This window comes from Rutidosis leptorrhynchoides, chromosome 5 (assembly GCF_046630445.1).
Source record: "Rutidosis leptorrhynchoides isolate AG116_Rl617_1_P2 chromosome 5, CSIRO_AGI_Rlap_v1, whole genome shotgun sequence".
NCBI classification, from domain to species: Eukaryota; Viridiplantae; Streptophyta; class Magnoliopsida; order Asterales; family Asteraceae; genus Rutidosis; species Rutidosis leptorrhynchoides.
The window spans coordinates 390542450-390563465 of record NC_092337.1 but is presented as its reverse complement, the minus strand read 5'-3'; positions in this window follow the sequence as shown (position 1 = coordinate 390563465).

Sequence of the window (21016 nt, the reverse complement as noted above, 5' to 3'; positions counted from 1 at the left end):
GAGTATTGGTGGTGTAGATTTTTTGTATGAGTTAGGAGTGGTGTGATGATGTGTTAAAATATAATTGGTAAGTTTAGAAAGAGATAAAAATTATATTACTAAAATAATAAAAAATTTAAAAAAACCAAAACAACTTGCGTTGCCATACCCGTTGCCAAGCAACGTGCAGTTCGGCCAGTTTCCAATTTTGAAGATCCCACGCATTGATACGGCCCCATGGACGTTGGATGGTTGCCATGTGGGATGGCAACGCCGTTGCCCACCACCGCTACATGCTATTAGAAACCGGGGTTGTAAAACCTTCGTGCCTGAAACGGTAATGACTCCGGATTGATCTTTGAATCGTGTGAACACTTTCCTAATCGAATATTTCGACCATATTAGCCACGGGTTACACGAAGTTTCGATTGGGATAAGACAAAGACAAGATTGTCATCTTGGCGACAAGATAACAATCAAACAATTGTAGAGATGTATCTTCTAATTGTTTAAAATTGAAAGTGTGTAAAAGGATCAAAATTCTGAAACCCTTTTCCAAATACACAAAGAGTGTATTTATAATGGGTCAAAACTCAAAAGGTTTGATGAAGAGTCACAACCTTTGATTCATACCCACTAATGACTTGGAAGTTAATATTAATGTATTTAGACCTAAAATAGTCTAAAAACACAGAAAAACCGCAAATAAATGCCTTGGAACAACCCCAAAACGTTTGGGGTTCAAATGTGCCTTTTGAGTTGAAAAGACACATTTTCAGCGAATTCAGTGTTAAGTCGCGCCGCGGGTCCAGGAGCCGCGCCGCGGGTCCAGGAGCCGCGCCGCGGGCTAACAAAGCAAAACACTTCCAAATATGCAAAAACTCTCGACCTTGAAATCATGCCTTAAGCCGCGCCGCGGGTCCAGGAGCCGCGCCACGGCCTAAAGCTACTGCACACCAAAATTTTGTTTAAGCTTATTTTCAAGTCAAGTCGCGTTTCGCATTCTTTCAAGTCGCGTTTCGCATTCCTTAAGTTCCAAACATTATTTCCAAGTCCAAAATAATACCTCAAACCACCTCACGTTTTACGAACGTGTACTCCACACTCTCCGAATTCGTGTAACGTATCAATGTTTCGAAAAATACTTTCAACTTAGTAATCCAATCAACTATAACGACGTTGGATCATGCTAAAATCACCAACAATTCCCCCCCCCCCCCCATTTTAGTATGATCCTTGATTACTAAAATACCAACAATTAGAAACTAATGCATAAGTGTAAATGTCACATGGATTGAATTTACACATAGTATATTACACGTGCAAGAATTCGAAAATCAGGGTGCTCTAAACGTTTGAACCCATCAATTCATTTGAAAACTTGTCGATAATATACACACTAGTTCCATACTTTCTACAATTACCCCGACACTATTATAAGCCTTGTGTCCCAATCCTCTCATGAACATATCAAAAGCTAAGTCCCAAGCTTTCTTGAGGCGGCTTAACCTCATGTTCACGTAGGTAGTTTCTTATAATCTTGCTCCCGCGATGCAATTTTTTAAGACAACTATTAAGAAGTATTTAACTTCAACCTTCTTTATCTCACGGGTCCGAGCACATACTTTGGGATCATATATTAAATGTGTTTCAATCTTCAGATAGTAGGCTTTCCTCATTGAATTCAGCTCCTAGCTTTGTACTAGAAGGGAATTGGGTATCCCACTATGGAAGATCTAAATGGACTTCAATCCCACAACATTAGCCAACTTTTGCGCACTACCGACTAATGCTTTTCTCAAGTGATTTAGTCAAACTTTGTTGGACCCAACAAAATCCACATACATCACTTCATTCGTGATAAACCTCACGAACATAATTTGTCTAAGGCACAAGCGTCTAGACTTTCACTTGTTCAAATACATGCCTTAGTCACATCACATCCCATAACTAGGGATCACCATGAACTTTAATCTTATTCATTATGACTTCAATCAATTTCCATTCTTTTACAATCCTTTAAACCAAGGATTTACCAAGTTCTTATTATACCATAAGAACCTTGTGAGTACTCAAGACAATTGATTGATTAGTCCTTGCACATGTCCACTTTTCACAAGCCATCAATGTAAACATATAATTTATATACCCTTGATAATATATCCGATTATCCTTGTATACAAATATTACCATTACATTAGAGGTGAGATTATAATTATAAGCATACCTTAGTCAATCCACTTCTTAAAAACCAAGAGTCAATGACAATAAGTTTATAATTTCAATAATCTCAACATCAACCTTTTGATCTAAGATGCCTCATCTATACCAAGTGTTAAAAACCAACAACTTGTAGATGTATAATCTTCTTGATCAATAGTAAACTCAAATAATTTAATATGCCTTAAGGATTCACATTGTGAATTAAACCATAGTTCATGGTTGACTTTTGACAAGTATTGAAATATTTAAGTCCAATCACAATATACTTCGCTTAATCTCTCCAACACATATGCTATATTGGTTATTTGATGTAATCACATACATCATGCCACCAATTCCAAAGCGTAAATCCGTTGTCAATTAAGCAACTTCAAATCCTTGTTCCATATAAAATATATTCATTTCACTAACTTGTACCATCTTGATAGTTCATCAAATGATTTGTGGACATAACTTTACCAATGAATTAGAGAATTCATGGACATTTTATTTAACAACAAGACTAGTCACTTTACAACCATACAATATTGTCTTGTGACTTTTCCACGGATTATTACCACCCGTTAAATAGCATAACAATTGTCATCAATTAATCCGTTGTCTTACCAACAATCACAATTGTTAATAATAGGGGGTTTTCATGTCAATGTCCAAAGAATATATTAAACAATTTCTTTATTGACATCACATCCATCCATGTATAATATTATCCAAGCAATTCTTTTCTAAAAAGTAGATTATGCATAGTTCCACTAACTATTAATCATTCATAGAAAATAAATTACTCCGAATTAAAATACTATGCCACCAATTCATATAAGTTGCATCTTTTAATATATATGTTTATTCGAACCGATGGTTGCTAGAGCGGTCAATTAACCGCCAAACCAATACCCAACCACCATAACTATATTTTATTTATACATGATGGTTGGCACATTGCAATAATGAAACCTTAAACATAACCGTCAATATACATAGACGTTACATTTGGTACTTCACCATGCAACCAAAGGAACTGGTATTAAATCTTGATCCATAAAATCGTCCCTTTTTAAATTAATCCATAATTGGATACTGTTACCGATTTTTTAAGAAACAAAAGTCAAAAGATTTCATGCTATATCAAACTGACACCATTCAATATGATACCATAATGTCAATTCATTGAATAACCGACTCCAATCATTAAATATGCATGCAATTATGATGTTACTTCCATTAATTAATGAAACATTAATCAATGATATATTACTAAATAAGAATTAATAAATTTCCTTATTAATCATTTAGATTGACCATTCATGCATCGATTGAATTCATGGTGTCAAACATCATTTAATGAAAACCATTTATGCAAACTGATATTGATATAACATCTCAGTAACAAATAAATAGTCCACACAATAGAACTACTTCCATGCGTGCATATTTATTCATGTTAATCATGACATATAACTGAAATAAGATGGATAGAATGCGTACTCATATGATGATTGAACCACCATCCAACAACTTGATGATTATACACCTTTCCACGCACTTCCAATTTAAATACCACGAGTCCATAGATTTTCTGCCATGTACCAAAAACCATTTCTTCATAATCTTCACACCAATTCGCGGATCATCTTCTATCACCGTTTCTCCGGACATAATAATCACAAATATTCGATTAGATTGTTAGAAACTTGGGTTGTAAAACCTTCGTGCCTGAAACGATAATGACTCCGGATTGATCTTTGAATCGTGTGAACACTTTCCTAATCGAATATTTCGACCATATTAGTCACGGGTTACACGAAGTTTCGATTGGGATAAGACAAAGACAAGATTGTCGTCTTGGCTAAAAGATAACAATCAAACAATTGCAGAGATGTATCTTCTAATTGTTTAAAATTGAAAGTGTGTAAAAGGATCAAAATTCTGGAACCCTTTTCCAAATACACAAAGAGTGTATTTATAATGGGTCAAAAAGTTTGATGAAGAGTCACAACATTTGATTCATACCCACTAATGACTTGGAAGTTAATATTAATGTATTTAGACTTAAAATAGTCTAAAAACACAGAAAAACCGCAAATAAATGCCTTGGAACAACCCCGGAACGTTTGGGGTTCAAATGTGCTTTTTGGGTTGAAAAGGCACATTTTCAGCGAATTCAGTGTTAAGCCGCGCCGCGGGCTAACAAAGCAAAACACTTCCAAATATGCAAAAACTCTCGACCTTGAAATCATGCCTTAAGCCGCGCCGCGGGTCCAGGAGCCGCGCCACGGCCTAAAGCTACTGCACACCAAAATTTTGTCTAAGCTTATTTTCAAATGTGTTTAGCCTTTCAAGTCGCGTTTCGCATTCCTTAAGTTCCAATTCGCATTCCTTAAGTTCCAAACATTATTTCCAAGTCCAAAATAATACCTCAAACCACCTCACGTTTTACGAACGTGTACTCCACACTCTCCGAATTCGTGTAACGTATCAATGGTTCGAAAAACACTTTCAACTTAGTAATCCAATCAACTAAAATGACGTTGGATCATGCTAAAATCACCAACACAAACAGTCTTAACCGCAATCAACAAAGACTTCTCTTAAAATATCTTTAGTTATTATTATTGTTATTATTATTTTGTCATTTTTATTTTATTTTTGGTATTAACTAGTTGTGGAGCCCTCGATTCGCGCCGGGGGCTCCGTTTTGAATGCGAGTTAAAAAAAAAAGTCTTTCCTTTTGTGGATCTATTTTGTAAAAAAGAATTTTTTTCGACATCTAACATTGAAGGGTTGTTCCTTTTGTGAAAGTTGCTTCTTTTAGCGTTAAAGTTAGTTGATCTATTTTGTAAAAAAGAATGTTTTTCGATATCTTTTGGTAGCATTGAAAGGTTGTTCCTTTTAAGAAAGTTGTTTCTTTTATCGTTGGAGACAAAAAAAAAATTGTAGCACAGTAGTGGCCTATGTGGGTCCTACTGTTTGAGCGCAGTGTACAAGTCGATAAAGTGTGGTGGGTGTTATTATTCAGCATTTTTGGTGTTAGTGATGGGATAAATAATAATTTAGAATATAGGTATAAAGTGGGGGGTTCGATTTGTATTTTAATGGAAGTTAGGGGGTTAGAATATAGGTATAAAGTGGGGGGTTCGATTTGTATTTTAATGGAGTTAGGGGGTTAGATTTGTAGAAAATAAAAAATTGAATAGTACTATTCATAACATATAAGACAAATTTTGTCTATTAGTTATGATGGTAATTACGGAGTAAATAAATTATACTACGGAGTAAAAGTTTGTATTTTCCAATTCGCATGTCACACAAAACTTCCAAGAGTCACACAGCTCGAAAAAATCAATAAACGATTTATAATATTTCAGAGATAGAGACCAAATTGGTTTGTTTGTGATCTAATGACTCGACTAATAAGGGCCAACTCATAACTCGTAAGGTCTAAATACTATACTGCCGAATAAAAAGAATAGGGTGCATAATGTGGTAAACATATGTTTCCAAAGTGAGTGAATATTAAATTGTAATTATTATAAAGTTTGTATGAAATAATAAATCATCGTTTTAAATAATAAATCATGTGGGTTTAAATATTTTAGTTAATTTTCCTTGCTTATATAGTTGAGTAGAATTATAGTAGTTTGTAAGCATTCGTATACAAATGTTGAATAACATACACACTCGACATTTAAAAAAGATTAGATAGATTCTTTTTATTTGATATTTTGTTATTATATACTCCATCCGTCTCAAATCAAGTGTTTGGTAATAATTTTTGTTGGATTTAAAAAGATTGAATTTTTGTTGAATTTTTGGTAGGAATTCTTTATATTAAAAGTAAGTTTGATTGAATTTATTTATGATATGAGTGAAATAGAGTAATAATGAGGGTAAATTAGAAAGTTTAATGATATTAAGAGTTATTTTTTTTTTGCAAGTGGACAATTATTTTGGGACAGATATAAATAGTAAGATAGACACTATTTTGGGACGGAGGGAGTATATATATATATATATATATATATATATATATATATATATATATATATATATATATATATATATATATATATATATATATAGTGGCAGGATCAATGGGGAAGTATCCAATCGGGGGAAAGCGGGGGAAGCAAAAAAAATATCATTTTTTTTGGAATTTTTTTTCCGGCATCAAGATCACACGAAAATATGAACATTTAGAAATGACACTTCGTGATGAATGTTATTGTTTAGGCGGGAAAACGATCGACAAAAATAACATTCAAGATAATATTGTTCGTGAAGAATGTTAACGTTTTCTTTTTCATATTTTATGAAGTAAAATTTATCCCGATTTAGAGTTTAGGGTTTAGGGTTTAGGGTTTGGTGTTTTGGGTTTATTCCATAAACCCAAAAGACCAAACTCTAAACCCTAAACTCTAAACCGTTCGTGTTAAAAACTCAATCTAAATCCTAAATCTAAACCCTAAATCTAAACCCTAAATTTCTAAACCCTAATATCTAAACCCTATAAACCCTAATATCTAAACCCTAATATCTAAACCCTAAGAGCTAAAACCTCAACATACGCTCGAAAAACACGATAATTGTTATATATTACTTCTTCGAGCGTTTTTCCGCCAAAATAAAAACATTTATCACAAAATGTTTTTATTAAATGTTCATATTTTCATCCCATCTATAATGTTCGTGAACAAAGTTTTTTCAAAAAATGAAAAAAAACTTTTTGCTTCCCCCCGCTTCCCCCCGATTGGTTACTTCCCTCTTGATCCTACCACTATATATATATATATATATATATATATATATATATATATATATATATATATATATATATAATAGTTTTTTTAATAAAATTGCTGTTCTAAAAGAAAACAAGTTTTTTTGCTTTTGAAATTTCTAAAAGTAGCTAATAGAGAATATTTATGGTGGAGTAGGTGGGTTGATAGTTGATACCTTCGAGTTGTTCTGCCCTTATTTATAGAGTAATTCTGAACTCAAATGTTCTTCATTAGAAGTTAATCCAGTTGTAGAAATCAATCGAAAATGGTATGGTATGTTTTCATACAGGGAAAAATACACTTGCATATCTCTATATTAACATTACCTTATCATAGAATCCTTTTTAATTAGGCATATATATGATATATACTTGAACCCTTATAAAAATAATTAGTGAAATGACCCGTGGAATTACGAGTTTGTTTAAACGAAACAGTTTAATGATATGTTTAAGGTATTAAGTGAACGTAAATGCTAAAGTTATTTAGTTTAATGACCCGTGAAACCACAGAGTCCGACTAAGAAACTCGTCAACTGAACATTTTATCAAACACTTAAAATGTATATTAAACAATCAACATCCAATCATAAGAGATGATATTGGTTGTCATCTATTCTGTCTAGCTTTTATACCTTCTCGTATTCAATTCCAAATAATTAATTAAAATAATTCAAAATTTTTAATTTTAATAATTAAAATAATTATTAATAAGATTTAATAATAATAATAATAATAATAATTAATAAGATTTAATTTTGATTCAAAATTATTTAGATTAATGACATCACCCACCATGCATAGATTTTTTTCTTTTTCTTTTTAATTTTTTCTTAACAAAGGAATTAGCCTAATAATGAAATCATCATTTTAGCATTTTAATATTAACTATAGATGATTTGAAAATTTGTGTATTTTAAAATGATTGTTTGTTGTGTAGTTCAAAAATTAACGAGGTTTCGATCCACCGCCACACGAAGGTCCTAATGAATATACGCTAATTTATATAATTTTCCTCTCTCATTTAAAAGTTAAACTTATCCTTATAAATTTTAAATCACGATTCTCAAATTCGAAACAATTAGATATCACAATCACCACCATTAAACTCGTCTCATTTTTACGAACACAATAGTACTGACCTTGATGCTATCTGAAACCTAACGCGTAATCACTTATGGAACGTCAAGTGTAAGATGGAAACGCGGTTAATGCTGATGTGTTTTTAAAAAGAGACAAATTTAATGATTGTGGTAGTGAGATCTGATTCTTCCGGATTATGAAGTTATCCTTTTTTTTTTTTTTTGAACGGCAAGCTTGCATTAGTGTTTCATCTATTTCAACGACACTCATCATTTGCACACACGCATGCGTTCGGGAGGAAACCCGAAACGCATTACAGGAACCAGATCCTTTAACCATCCCGAGAGGCAGGCAGACCGGGTTTGAATCCTGAATGGATCCGGAAAAAAAACCCCTGGGGTCAATCTGGATATCCATATTTCAGGCAGATTAATTAATAAGATTGACAGAACGAGACTCGAACCCATGACCTAACCCCAGCCCCAATACACAAGGTGAAGGAGATGCCGTTGAAGCAATGTTTCGTTGGCGTTATCCTTGTTTAACTTTAAAAAAGGAGAGAAAATATGGATGTAACAACTTTGTAGGGGGTGTATACCCATTTTATTATGCATATTAGGATAAGAAATTTTTTAAGGGAAGACGTGATGTTATATTATACTTTTATTCACTTGTCACGTATTTGACAAAATCAAATTATTTGCTACTCTTTACAACTCTTTCCCAATTTTGACAACCCAACATATCCTCTAAAATTCGAATATATATATAATGCCTCTTGTAAAAATATCATAAATTTAACTCACCAAACTATCTTGGGATAATTACATCTCTAAGGGAGTGTTTGAATTCACGTTTTAAAAATTGATTATGCGTTTTGAATAATTGAAATCAAATAATCGGCCGCAGTAAAACGGGATGTTGATAAATAGTATTTGGATTAGATTATGCAGTTTAATATTGCAATAATCAAATAATCAGTATTTAAAGTGTTTGGAGATCTCAGATTATTTGATAAAATGACTAAATGTAAGACCCAAATTATTATTGTACAGCAGTGTAAATATGGTACATAGAGTGTGGGTATCATTGTGTAATTAAACAGAGGTCAGAGTCTGTCCAGACCCTTGTGAGCGCCGCGCAAAAGAAGGGGTGCGCGCCGCGCACTGCTGCTGTTGACAGATTCCTGCTTTTTAATTTAAAGTTTAATGAAGGGCATTCTGGTCTTTTCACATGAGGATGAGTTTGGGGCTTTAGTGGCCAGTTGTGTGGTGGTTGAAACACATTCAACATTACCACCAACCACATCATCTCTCCAATTAAAGGTTCTAGAGTGAGAAACTCATTTGAGAGAGAGAAAGCTCAAATAAAGGAAGAAGAAGTTGATTTCGGGTTAAAGCGCGTGTATTAAAGTTGTTCATCTATCCACTAGCTATGTTTTGATTGTGGTGGTATGTCCTAACTTTGATTTTCTTATTTTGATTTATATAAGGGTTAGGGTTTGGGTAAATGGTGAACATAAAACCCATATTTAATGATTTTGGGTGTTCTTAGGTAAGATTGAGTCATGAAGACTCAATAGTAACTAACATATGGTTTCAAAGTGTTAATTGAGGATATTGAGTCTTAATTGGTTAGTTATTTACTAGCACATCTAGATATTAAATGAATGGGTGTTATTTGGATATGTTGGTGACCCAAATGGGTGTGTTGACTTTGAAATGGGTCAAATGAGTCTTGGGTGACCTAAGTTGTCTAATGAGTGTGAAAATGCGATAACCTTGTGTTAAAAGTGTATTTAAGACCACACTCGAATTAATGTTAGGGGTTTGGCGTAATCCCGACCTAGTGTTAGAGTTAATGGTGCAAATGGGTCACATTTGCACTACGGGTCAAAATGACACTTGGATGGTGAGTGAGTTGGTCCACCAACTTGAATGTATGATTGATATATGTGCATAATGTAATAGGTACGTTATTTTGAAGGTTGCGAGCTTGGTTTATCATTTCACCGAACGCGTTAAGGTGAGTGAGATATTTATGCATGTATGTATATGGTATATTTATTTTGTATGCTATGACATGACCCACGGAGCCGGAAGTGCCATAGTGTGTGTGAGTGTGCTATGATGTGAACCACGGAGCCGGTGGCATCATGGTACGTGTGTGTGATGTGAACTACGGAGCCGGTAACATCAAGTGTGAACCATGGAGCCGGTAGCACTATAAAATGGGGTGTGAACTACGGAGCCGGTAACACCGAAGTGTGAACCATGGAGCCGGTAGCACTATAAAAGAGTATGACTCAAATGCGTAGTGACGTGAACCAAGGAGCCGGTAGCGTCATAATATTTCGTATGTTGTGAACCACGGAGCCGGTAGCACCATGACGCGTGTATGGTTAACCATATAGTTCGTGTATGCATTGTAGTGTAGCATATTATATTTTGGAGTATATGCTATTGTTTATGTTAGTTGCGGTATTGGAGGTTATTAGCTTTTTACTTGGAGTTCGTATGCTAATATTATATTGCTAGCTTGTATGTGGTATGTGAGTAGGCGGTTGCAAGTAGGTATATTATATATGCATGTGTATACTTATTGCACTCACTAAGCGTTAGCTTACCCTCTCGTTGTTTACCTTTTTAGGCTCCGGCGCGGACAAGGGCAAAGGTATCCGTTTCGATTAGTAGTGGCTCTCGAGGGTTTAGCTTTTGGAAGATCGACCAAGATTTGGGTAGTTTAACCCCCAAACACCATGCTCAAAGTGTCGTTTGGAATTTAAACTAATGTGGTCGAAACTTATATTTTGTACGAAACTCGTATTTCGGCATTATGGGCCCGGTTTCGTAAAACTTTTTATTATTATTGAAACGTGTTAGTTTTAATTATTATAATGTGATGTGAAAAGCGTTTCGTCTAAAAGTGTCGGGAAGTGGGAGATTTTTAAGCGAAAAATGGCAAAACTGGACAGAAGCTGAAAGGCGTTGTGCGCGCCGAGCACAACAGGGGTCGCGCACCGCGCACCCCACTGTATATTAAAAAAAAATGTGTGCTGTTTTCGGTTGGTTAACGGGTTGGGTTGTTACACTAAAATAGACATCTTATTTGTTATGTAAAGAATTATTATGCTTCTTCACTAAATTATTTAAGATATAATAATAATAATAATAATAATAATAATAATAATAATAATAATAATAATAATAATAATAATAATAATAATAATAATAATAATAATAATAGAATGAATTAATAATAATAACTACTCTTATAATAATAATAATATTAATAGTTATACATTATATAAAGCACGTGACAATAATCCTACGAGCCAACTTCTGATAAATTCTGCCAAGTGTGAACTCTTCATTTACTCCCGTCACGTGTCAGTTTATCAGTTATTTCCACATATATATATATATATATATATATATATATATATATATATATATATATATATATATATATATATATATATATAGTGGTAGGTTCAAGAGGGAAGTAACCAATCGGGGGGAAGCGGGGGGAAGCAAAATTTTTTTTTTTTCATTTTTTGAAAAAACTTTGTTCACGAACATTATAGATGGGATGAAAATATGAACATTTAGTAGAGACACTTTGTGATAAATGTTTTTATTTTGGCGGGAAAACGCTCGAAGAAGTAATATATAACAATTATCGTGTTTTTCGAGTGAATGTTGAGGTTTTAGCTATTGGGGTTTAGATATTAGGGTTTATAGGGTTTAGATATTAGGGTTTAGAAATTTAGTGTTTATGGTTTAGATTTAGGGTTTAGATTTAGGATTTAGATTGAGTTTTTAACACGAACGGTTTAGAGTTTAGGGTTTAGGGTTTAGGGTTTGGTGTTTTGGGTTTATTCCATAAACCCAAAACACCAAACCCTAAACCCTAAACCCTAAACTCTAAATCGGGCTAAATTTTACTTCACAAAACATGAAGGAAAAAAACGTTCATATTCTTCACGAACAATATTATCTTGAATATTATTTTTGTCGATCGTTTTCCCGCCTAAATAATAACATTCATCACAAAGTGTCTCTTCTAAATGTTCATATTTTTGTGTGATCTTGATGCCGGAAAAAAAATTCCAAAAAAACAAAAAAAAAAAATTTGCTTCCCCCCGATTGGTTACTTCCCCATTGATCCTGCCCATATATATATATATATATATATATATATATATATATATATATATATATATATATATTAATTGAATTATTAGATTTCCTAATTTAATTTAATATACATATTTTCTTAATTAAAATATTATATTATTGAATAAATTAAGTAGCATATACGTGATTATCACCTACATACTCCTTAATAAATAAAGTATATACATATTTACATATTTAATTTACAACTTTCGTACAACGCACGAGCTCATAAAACTAATATAGTAATATATAATAATAGGGATGCACTGATAAACATAGATAATATATATTTGTGAATCAACCTTCCTAGAGGTGTCACCCAAATTAAAGGTCAGTTCCGTAATTTATATGCAAATCCAAAATAACGTTTCCTTGAAGTAACTCATACTCCCTCCGTTTTAAAATAGTTGTCACGTTTTGACTTTTTGAGTTTTTTTTCTTCAACTTTGACGTTAAATATCTTTCTTTGTGTTATATAATATCGAATGAAAGTTATACCAAATGAAAACACATTCGAAAATCAATCAATTCATATAAATCTCATCATATATTCTATAGCAAAAACCAACAAATATTTTAAAGTCAAAACTTAATAAATTGACTTTGAAAATTCTAACATGACAATTATTTTGGGATGGAGGGAGTACTATACTTCTTCCAAACAACGTTTACATCTCCTCATGTTGTGATTAATTGATTTTTAAATTTGTATGACCAAACACTATCAACTACTTATTTACATTTTCAAAACGCAATAATTAAAAAATCACTTTTAAATCGCATTTTGAAACACCCTCTAATTCTTTACTAATCAAATTACTCTTTGATGTTAGATTTTTTTTTTCTTTCTAAAAACATAACTATATATAAAGAAGAAAACTTCATCAAACTGATGAATACCCACAAAAAACAATCAAGAAAAGCAAAGTTTGGGCCCAAACTAAACCCAAATCGAACTAAAGGACCTCGCAAACCAATCGAGACAAATCGAAACAATCTAACAAAAATACCAAGGAAACCAAACCAACATACAACTAACGAGCACAAAGGAACAAAAATAACAATCGGCCAAACAAAGTAAAACACGACAAACTAAGACAAAGTAACGAAAACACAAAAAGCCCCAAAAAACTAAAAAACGCAATCAAATCTTGTCAACGTTGAGCCTATTCAATTCAGCACCCTGCACCTTCTTATCCTTTTTCGGCTTGACTTTAGGCCATGAGTTGATCTACTTTCCTTCAACATTATGCATTTCAAAATTCTTTATAACTGCATCGAAAAACTAAAAGAAGACTCCGCAATCACCTCACCCCTTTAGATTGCTCGTTCTCAATTCCCATGTATATATCTTTAATCTTGAATCTACACCCTTGTGAAAGAGTGATGAGTGATGACCACAATGAGTTGTGTAGTGGTAGTGACTTGTCTTCTTATATGGGAGGTCGGGGGTTTGACTTTCACTCGCTGCAAAAATTTTCTTGTTGCTATTCGCTCATTTCATAAGCCTCGGAGGTTGTGGGCGTCTTGCGTTCGGGCGTCACCCGATGGGGTTTTACCACACGCGATGCACACATTCAACCTAAAAAATGATCGGGTGGGTGAGTGTCGACATTGCATTCAACCCCTCGTCAGTGAACATAACCGCTGTTAAAAAACTTATACTATAATAATTTAAAATTAATAAGTATAATAAAATTAATATTATCAAATAACTATAAATAATATTAAAAGTTATATAATAATAAGAATACACACTAATTATCAAATAATGGTTGAATATTAAAAGAGAGACACATGACATTTTAAATATACTAAAACAGGTGAATTATTTGGTCGCCTCAACAGTTTAAAACAGGTGAATTATTTGGTCGTCTCAACAGGAAAAACTACAACAAAATATAAATTTGCAAAACACCCCCCCCCCCCCCCCCCCCCGAATAATGTTATACACGAGCTCAACATGTAACATTATTATTATTATTATTATTATTATTATTATTATTATTATTATTATTGTGAATTATTTGGTCGTCTCAACAGGAAAAACTACAACAAAATATAAATTTGCAAAACACCCCCCGAATAATGTTATACACGAGCTCAACATGTAACATTATTATTATTATTATTATTATTATTATTATTATTATTATTATTATTATTATTATTATTTTATTATTATTATTATTATTATTATTATTATTATTTATTTATTATTATTATTATTATTATTATTATTATTATTATTATTATTATTATTATTATTATTATTATTATTATTATTATTATTATTATTATTATTTTATTATTAATACTAAAACAGGTGAATTATTTGGTCGTCTCAACAGGAAAAACTACAACAAAATATAAATTTGCAAAACACCCCCCCCGAATAATGTTATACACCCCCCCGAATAATGTTATACACGACGAATTTGCAGGAGCTCAACATGTAACATTATTATCCTTTTTAAAAACACCACCCACATTTTTAACGGACCGTATGTTTCCGCTCGCCGCGAGTTAAATTCTTCCGACATCACCGTTTAACTCGAAAACAAATTACGCACACAACGAAACTAAGTACGCGCAAAACGGACGCTTTTCAGAAAACGTTAAATATTTCGGTCTATTTTCCATACATATACACAGATGAAGAATAAACGAGCCAAACTAACTACACCACACCCATGGTTCCGTCTTCCTTTTTTACGCGATTTCTCTGGTTCTAAAAACGCGCATGCCTACGCGATTTTCCAGGTTCTAAAAACGCGCAGGCCAGTAGGAATACTAGGTATTAACCACGTGGATTCAACCACACCCTCATCACCGCGTTTTTGGTTCTATAACTATATAACGCTACGTTAAATGTGAATAAACAGTCGGAAAGGCCCCGCCGCATCGCGGGGGCCGATTCGAATCTAGTTTTCATTCAATTAACAGTGAGATTATCCTATTATGTAATCATTTAACATTCAAGATTGAATAAGTTTACATAAATTTGTATTTCTTTTATATTAAAAAGTTTGATTTAATTGGAAGTTTAATGAATTGAAATAATACATTTTTATTCATAATTTTTTTGTAGACTTTTCTCCAAGGCCACTCCTGTCAATAACAACTCTACAAATTAACAAATTTGTCATATTAGTGTCATAGGACCCACCTTAATTATTTAATTAAACTAATATTCAATTAACAACAGTGGCGAAAACATAATTTTTTTCACCCATGGCGAAATATTTTGAAAAACGTAGCAACTTTTTTGGGCAAAATATGAAAGTTTTTGGGCAAAACATGAAGGTTTTTAGGCAAAATTTGAAGGTTTTGGTGCGAAATTTGGGAGTTTTTAGGCAAAATTTGAAGGTTATGGGCAATATATGGAGGCTTTGGGGGAAAAAAAATTCCACTTGTGTAAAATCGAAAAGCCCAAAATTTTTACACTGAAAATTACAAATCCACTGGGGGCGAGTGCCCCCATGTCCCCACCTGTTTCCGCCACTGATTAACAATACCATATGTACAAATATATGAAACAAAAATTTTCGCCAAAGAAATTACTTTGAAACCACAAATGGTTGGCAAAGTGTATAAGCTAAAGATTGACTAGTCTTTGATAGGGGTGTCAATGGGCGAAAAAAAAACCGTGATCTGCGGGTACCCGTGCCCGTGACGGGCGGGTATCTATGAAAAAATGTACCCGCGGGCACGGGGCGGGTAAAATTTTTTACCCGTTATCGGGTGGCGGGCGGGTCGCGGGTATTTCATACCCGTCGCGGGTAAAACTCGACCCGTGAATCCGTGATGCCCGTTTGAGCAACCCGCGGGTATACCCGTTTACCCGCATACATATACTTAATTATATATTATATAAATTAACTTTTTAATGTATTTTTATAAATATTCGCGGTTAAAACCCGCGGGTAATGGGTATTCGTTACTAAAAATTAATTAAAGTGTACATTTTGTAAACCCGCGAGTTGCGAGTACTTGCGGGTTGCGGGTATGGGCAGAAAAGTTTACCAGTTGGCGGGTAAACGGATACCCGCAGGTATAAAAAAATCCTGGCGGGCGGGTCGTGGGTACCAAGGACCCGTTCCCATCGCCCGCAGGTGCCATCCCTAGTCTTTGACTATATGCTCCATGAACGCCAATTTTTAACGCATGAATAATAATGGTGTATCCTAGGAGATACAAACATAAAAGCGTTGTTTTCGTACAGAAGAATGGATCAAAAAGCATAAAAAATAGTAATATTTGGCAGATTTCATCATTTGTCGTCCAGTGCTTAGCAGGCCGCCCAGCGTCATGCGTAAGCGCTGCAGGCAGCTTCTATACTTAAGCCCGTTTATTAGGCGCGTGAGCGGCACGCAGCCACGTCAGCCATGTCAAAGTCGGTTTCGGATATTTCGCATAACTGAATTAATCAGCGTTTGACACGTGTTTCCCGAGAATTTCGGACATTCTACGCCTATAAATAGACCCCTTGGGTCACCACATTTCACATCTGAACTTCAGTCAGAGGGAAGTACACTTTCACTCTCACACAGTTCTTTCTCATTCTAAAAACATTAACCGCTTAGCAACAGAACGCTACACGGATCAATTACAGATTGATCCAAAGATTGATTGAGGCTACCCCACGGACTTCTCATCCGTGTTCTGGGTCTGCAGGGATTACTTCCTGGGGGCAAACATCAATTGACATTATATCGCTCAACGCTAGGCTGTTATTGTCATGTACTGGTACCTTACACCCGCTATACGAACAATAGTACCAACATATGGCACCATTCGTTTCGAAGAACAACAAGAATACCAAGAACGCCAAAGCAACTGACGTAACTTCAGCATGAGCAACACTCAAACCAATCACTGAAAACTCTATTGAAAATATACCAATGGATCAGTTAACCTTGGAAGAAACTTCAATTGAAGAAGGAGATCAGATGAATACTGGTACAGCGGAATAACATGTGAATGATACTGTACCACGATTGAAGAAACCGTTGTTGGAAAACTCTAGTGGAGGAATATGGAAAGCTAGGCGGGGAATGCACAATATTTCTTTTAAGAGAACATCTGACGTGAACGTTAAGCGTGTGGATAAAGGAAAGTCAATCTCTAAACAACAATTATTCAAACTATTCAATCAATTGAATACTTTGGTGGATGATACTAAGCATGAAGATAATGATGAAGGTTTTGTGGAGAATGAATGAGACTATGGGGAAGAAGAAGAGCAATCATTCATGTCTGAGAAGATGGCAGGAAAGTTGTTAGATGGAATTTTGACCAAAACGACGCCATCGAAGTACAAGCAGAAGTTAGGACGGCCCGCCATCCGTGCAATGGCTATAGGTTTGCTTTGATTACAGGAGATGAAGCTATCAAACCTCCAGCAATGGCAGAGTCCACTCAATGTTTTATTAATCGAATTGCAGAATATCCATTACCAAGAAACTTGGGAATACCGTCTATTGGTGTTTATGAAGGAACAACTGACCCAGAAGATTTTCTTACCATGTTTGAGGGAATTATGAGAGTGCAACATTGGGAAGATGAGGTTGCGTGTCATATGTTTCCAATGGTGTTGCAAAAAATGGCACGAGAGTGGTTTGCAAGTCTTCCGCCCAGAAGCATTACTAGTTTTCTTGACTTAAGAGTCAAATTCGTCATGCAATACCAAAGTTTGAGAAGTTGCACACTATCCCATCTAGATGCACATGAAATCACTATGCACCAGAATGAATCTTTAAATAATTTCATGAAACGTTACACCATCGAGTTTCAGAAAATACCAGATATACCAGAATCTCATCTTGTTTCTGGTTTTATCTTCTGTCTTGATCAACGTCGATTTGCAAGTTTGGTCCACGCGTTACGGTATGATGTCCCAAAAACATTGTACCAAGCATTGGTTGTTGCACAGAAGCATTTGAGGGCTGGAGAAACGGGACATCCAATAGTTGATAATTACCAAAGGAATTTTAGACAGCAGAACAGAGGGCGGAACACGAATGACAACTATCAGAGGCAGTGTGGGTATGACAATGGTTATTAGAGGCAACAACATGGTTGGTGGGGCAATAATAACCCAAATGATAATTACTATCATCGCAAACCATTAGAGAGACACTCACTCATCATGGTTTTAACAAAAACCCCAAAGGTGATCTTATTCACTGAACCTATTAAAGAACATTTCAACCCTCCAGCACCAACGGAAGAGTGAAAGGTGGTGTGATTTCCACGAGGTATATGGGCATGACACTGACAATTGTAAGTCATTGATGAGGGAAATCATTACTAAGATCAAGGCTGGAGAGCTTAATCACTTGTTACCAGGAAAACAATATAGAAGGAATGACCCAAACAAACGTTTCGCTTGACAAGGAAAGGTACGTCACGGTGGATGGCATGATTGGAATAGAAGAGAGGAAAGGAAGGAAGAGAGGGATCCAACTCTTGAGAGGCATATTAAGGTTATCTGGAATGAAGGAGAAGAGTATGAGGTGAGCGGCGAGCGCAGGACGGAAGAGTGGATGTATGCTCCTATCACATTCCATACTATTCCTAATTGGCGACTGTCAGAAGAACCTGTGGTTATTTCAGCTGCAATTGCAAACAAACGCATAACCAGAATCTACACTGATACCGGTAGTGAGGCAGGCATTTTGTATTTAGATTGTGTCAGAGATTTTTCATTCAGCGTGAAAGACAGACTTCGTTATACGAACTTGAAAATTGCTGGCATCACGGGGGAATTAATAAGAGTAGTAGGTAAGATCAAATTGGATGTGATGCTGGGAGCACATCCTATGGTTCGTACAAAAATCGTGGACTTCATGGTGCTTGATGGCAGGTCAAGGTTCAACGCTCTATTTGGAAGACGAATACTTTGAAAAGTTGGAGCAATTTCTTCAACACCACATGCGGAATTACGATTCTCAACTCCAAATGGCATAGTTGTGGTGCATTCTGATTACAATTGTTTATGAGGAACAAGAGAATATGGTCAGAGGTGGACTGTCAAGGAAGCTGTTCAACGAAAACGGGGTGCACGGATATTTGAATCCCTCCAAGATGATAGAACCTTAGACACAATGTAGAACGCTGCACGAAGAACATACTGTTTACATGAATAGCGCAACACAGTTTGTTATGCATGTTTATTTTTTATCAATTCAAATAAGCACAATGCAATTTTTGTAGTTTTCTGGATAGGTTTGATCACCCTATCCATACGAAAATGTTACACAAAATATTGTAAGTGCAGCAGTATCAATGATATTTTCTCTTTTTTCTACACACAAAGCGTTACGCGTTACGAATGTAGAACATTGCATTCATACCTACCCACAAAAGGCAAGGCATTTTTATGCCCCCGATGGTAGAGGCTTTTGTGTCAACATTATGGATACAAGGGATCCGCTAGTGTAAGTGTTAACTTCATTAAAGAGCACCGAGGCAAAAATACAATAACTCTTGAATGTCATGACATACACAATGGTTTATCTCAATTGCATAAATCCATTTATACGGAACACAAGTGTATTTTTTAAAGTCACATAACACCTAAGTGCAGCACGCTAAACAGAATATTGATAAAACTCCTTAAAAACATATTTTACACATTTCATAAATTCATCATTTTTATGATCCATGATTAGCAGGAAAACATTATGATTGGCAAGATTCATTATTTGTTTCAAAATTTGACTTCAATTAAGGAAGCAATATATTATGTAAAACAAACCTTCTAATGCAACACGGAGAGCGGATGACGTTTTACTACATCCGTCATGCGAAACACAGTAAAAGCAAATATGTTTTATTGGCAAGACTGATACAAAACATACATAATGAAGCCACAATTACATCTATATTATGACATATAACATTAAAATTTATTGTATGGGAAAATTTATTATTTGTCATCACAATAATAGGTTTAGCAAAAATATCATATGTTGCAACAAACATAGTCTTTGGCGCATAACAGAAAACGGATGAAGGTTTAATACATGGGTCATGTGAAAAACAGTTAAGGCAAAAATGTTACATATATGATATGGCATATTGCGTACAAGTTTCCCATTGCTATTATTAGTCATGATTAAGTATACCAAAGCATATGTTAAACATATCAGAGCATGGTAAAATTGTTTAAAGGATTAAATATTAGATATATATGCATAAGTTTAAAGCACAAACAACATTGTATAGTTATTACAGACATTTCAAATTATTTCATATTGAGTTATATCAGATTGTTGCATTCAATATGTCTTTCACATATGCATCCTCCTTCCCACATACTTACTCTAAGGAAACAATCTCCAGGGCAGAAACTTCATCCCTGGTAACCTCCAGCTTAGTTGCAGCATTAGGTTTGATATATTTTGAAATTCCATCCAGTAAAGGATCAGGTTTGTTTGGAATGAGATTGACAATTTATTCTACCACTTCAGATATATCTTTTTCAGTAGAAGCTTCAAGATATTTATGAAAGGTTTGGCCAACAAGCTCAGAATCAAGCACCTTGTGTACAAGGGAAGGAATGCCAACCTTCAGATCCGTGAATTTCTTTTGGGAAGCAACAACAAGGGTGAAACTTTCCTCAGCTATACGATCTTTTTCCTCAATCACCTTCTTCAAATCCTCAATTTCCTTCAGCAACCTCTCCTTCTCCTCCATCAACTTCTCTTTCTCAGATCATTCTTCAACACATTTACTTTCCACCAACTTCAAAGACTAGTCTCTCTTC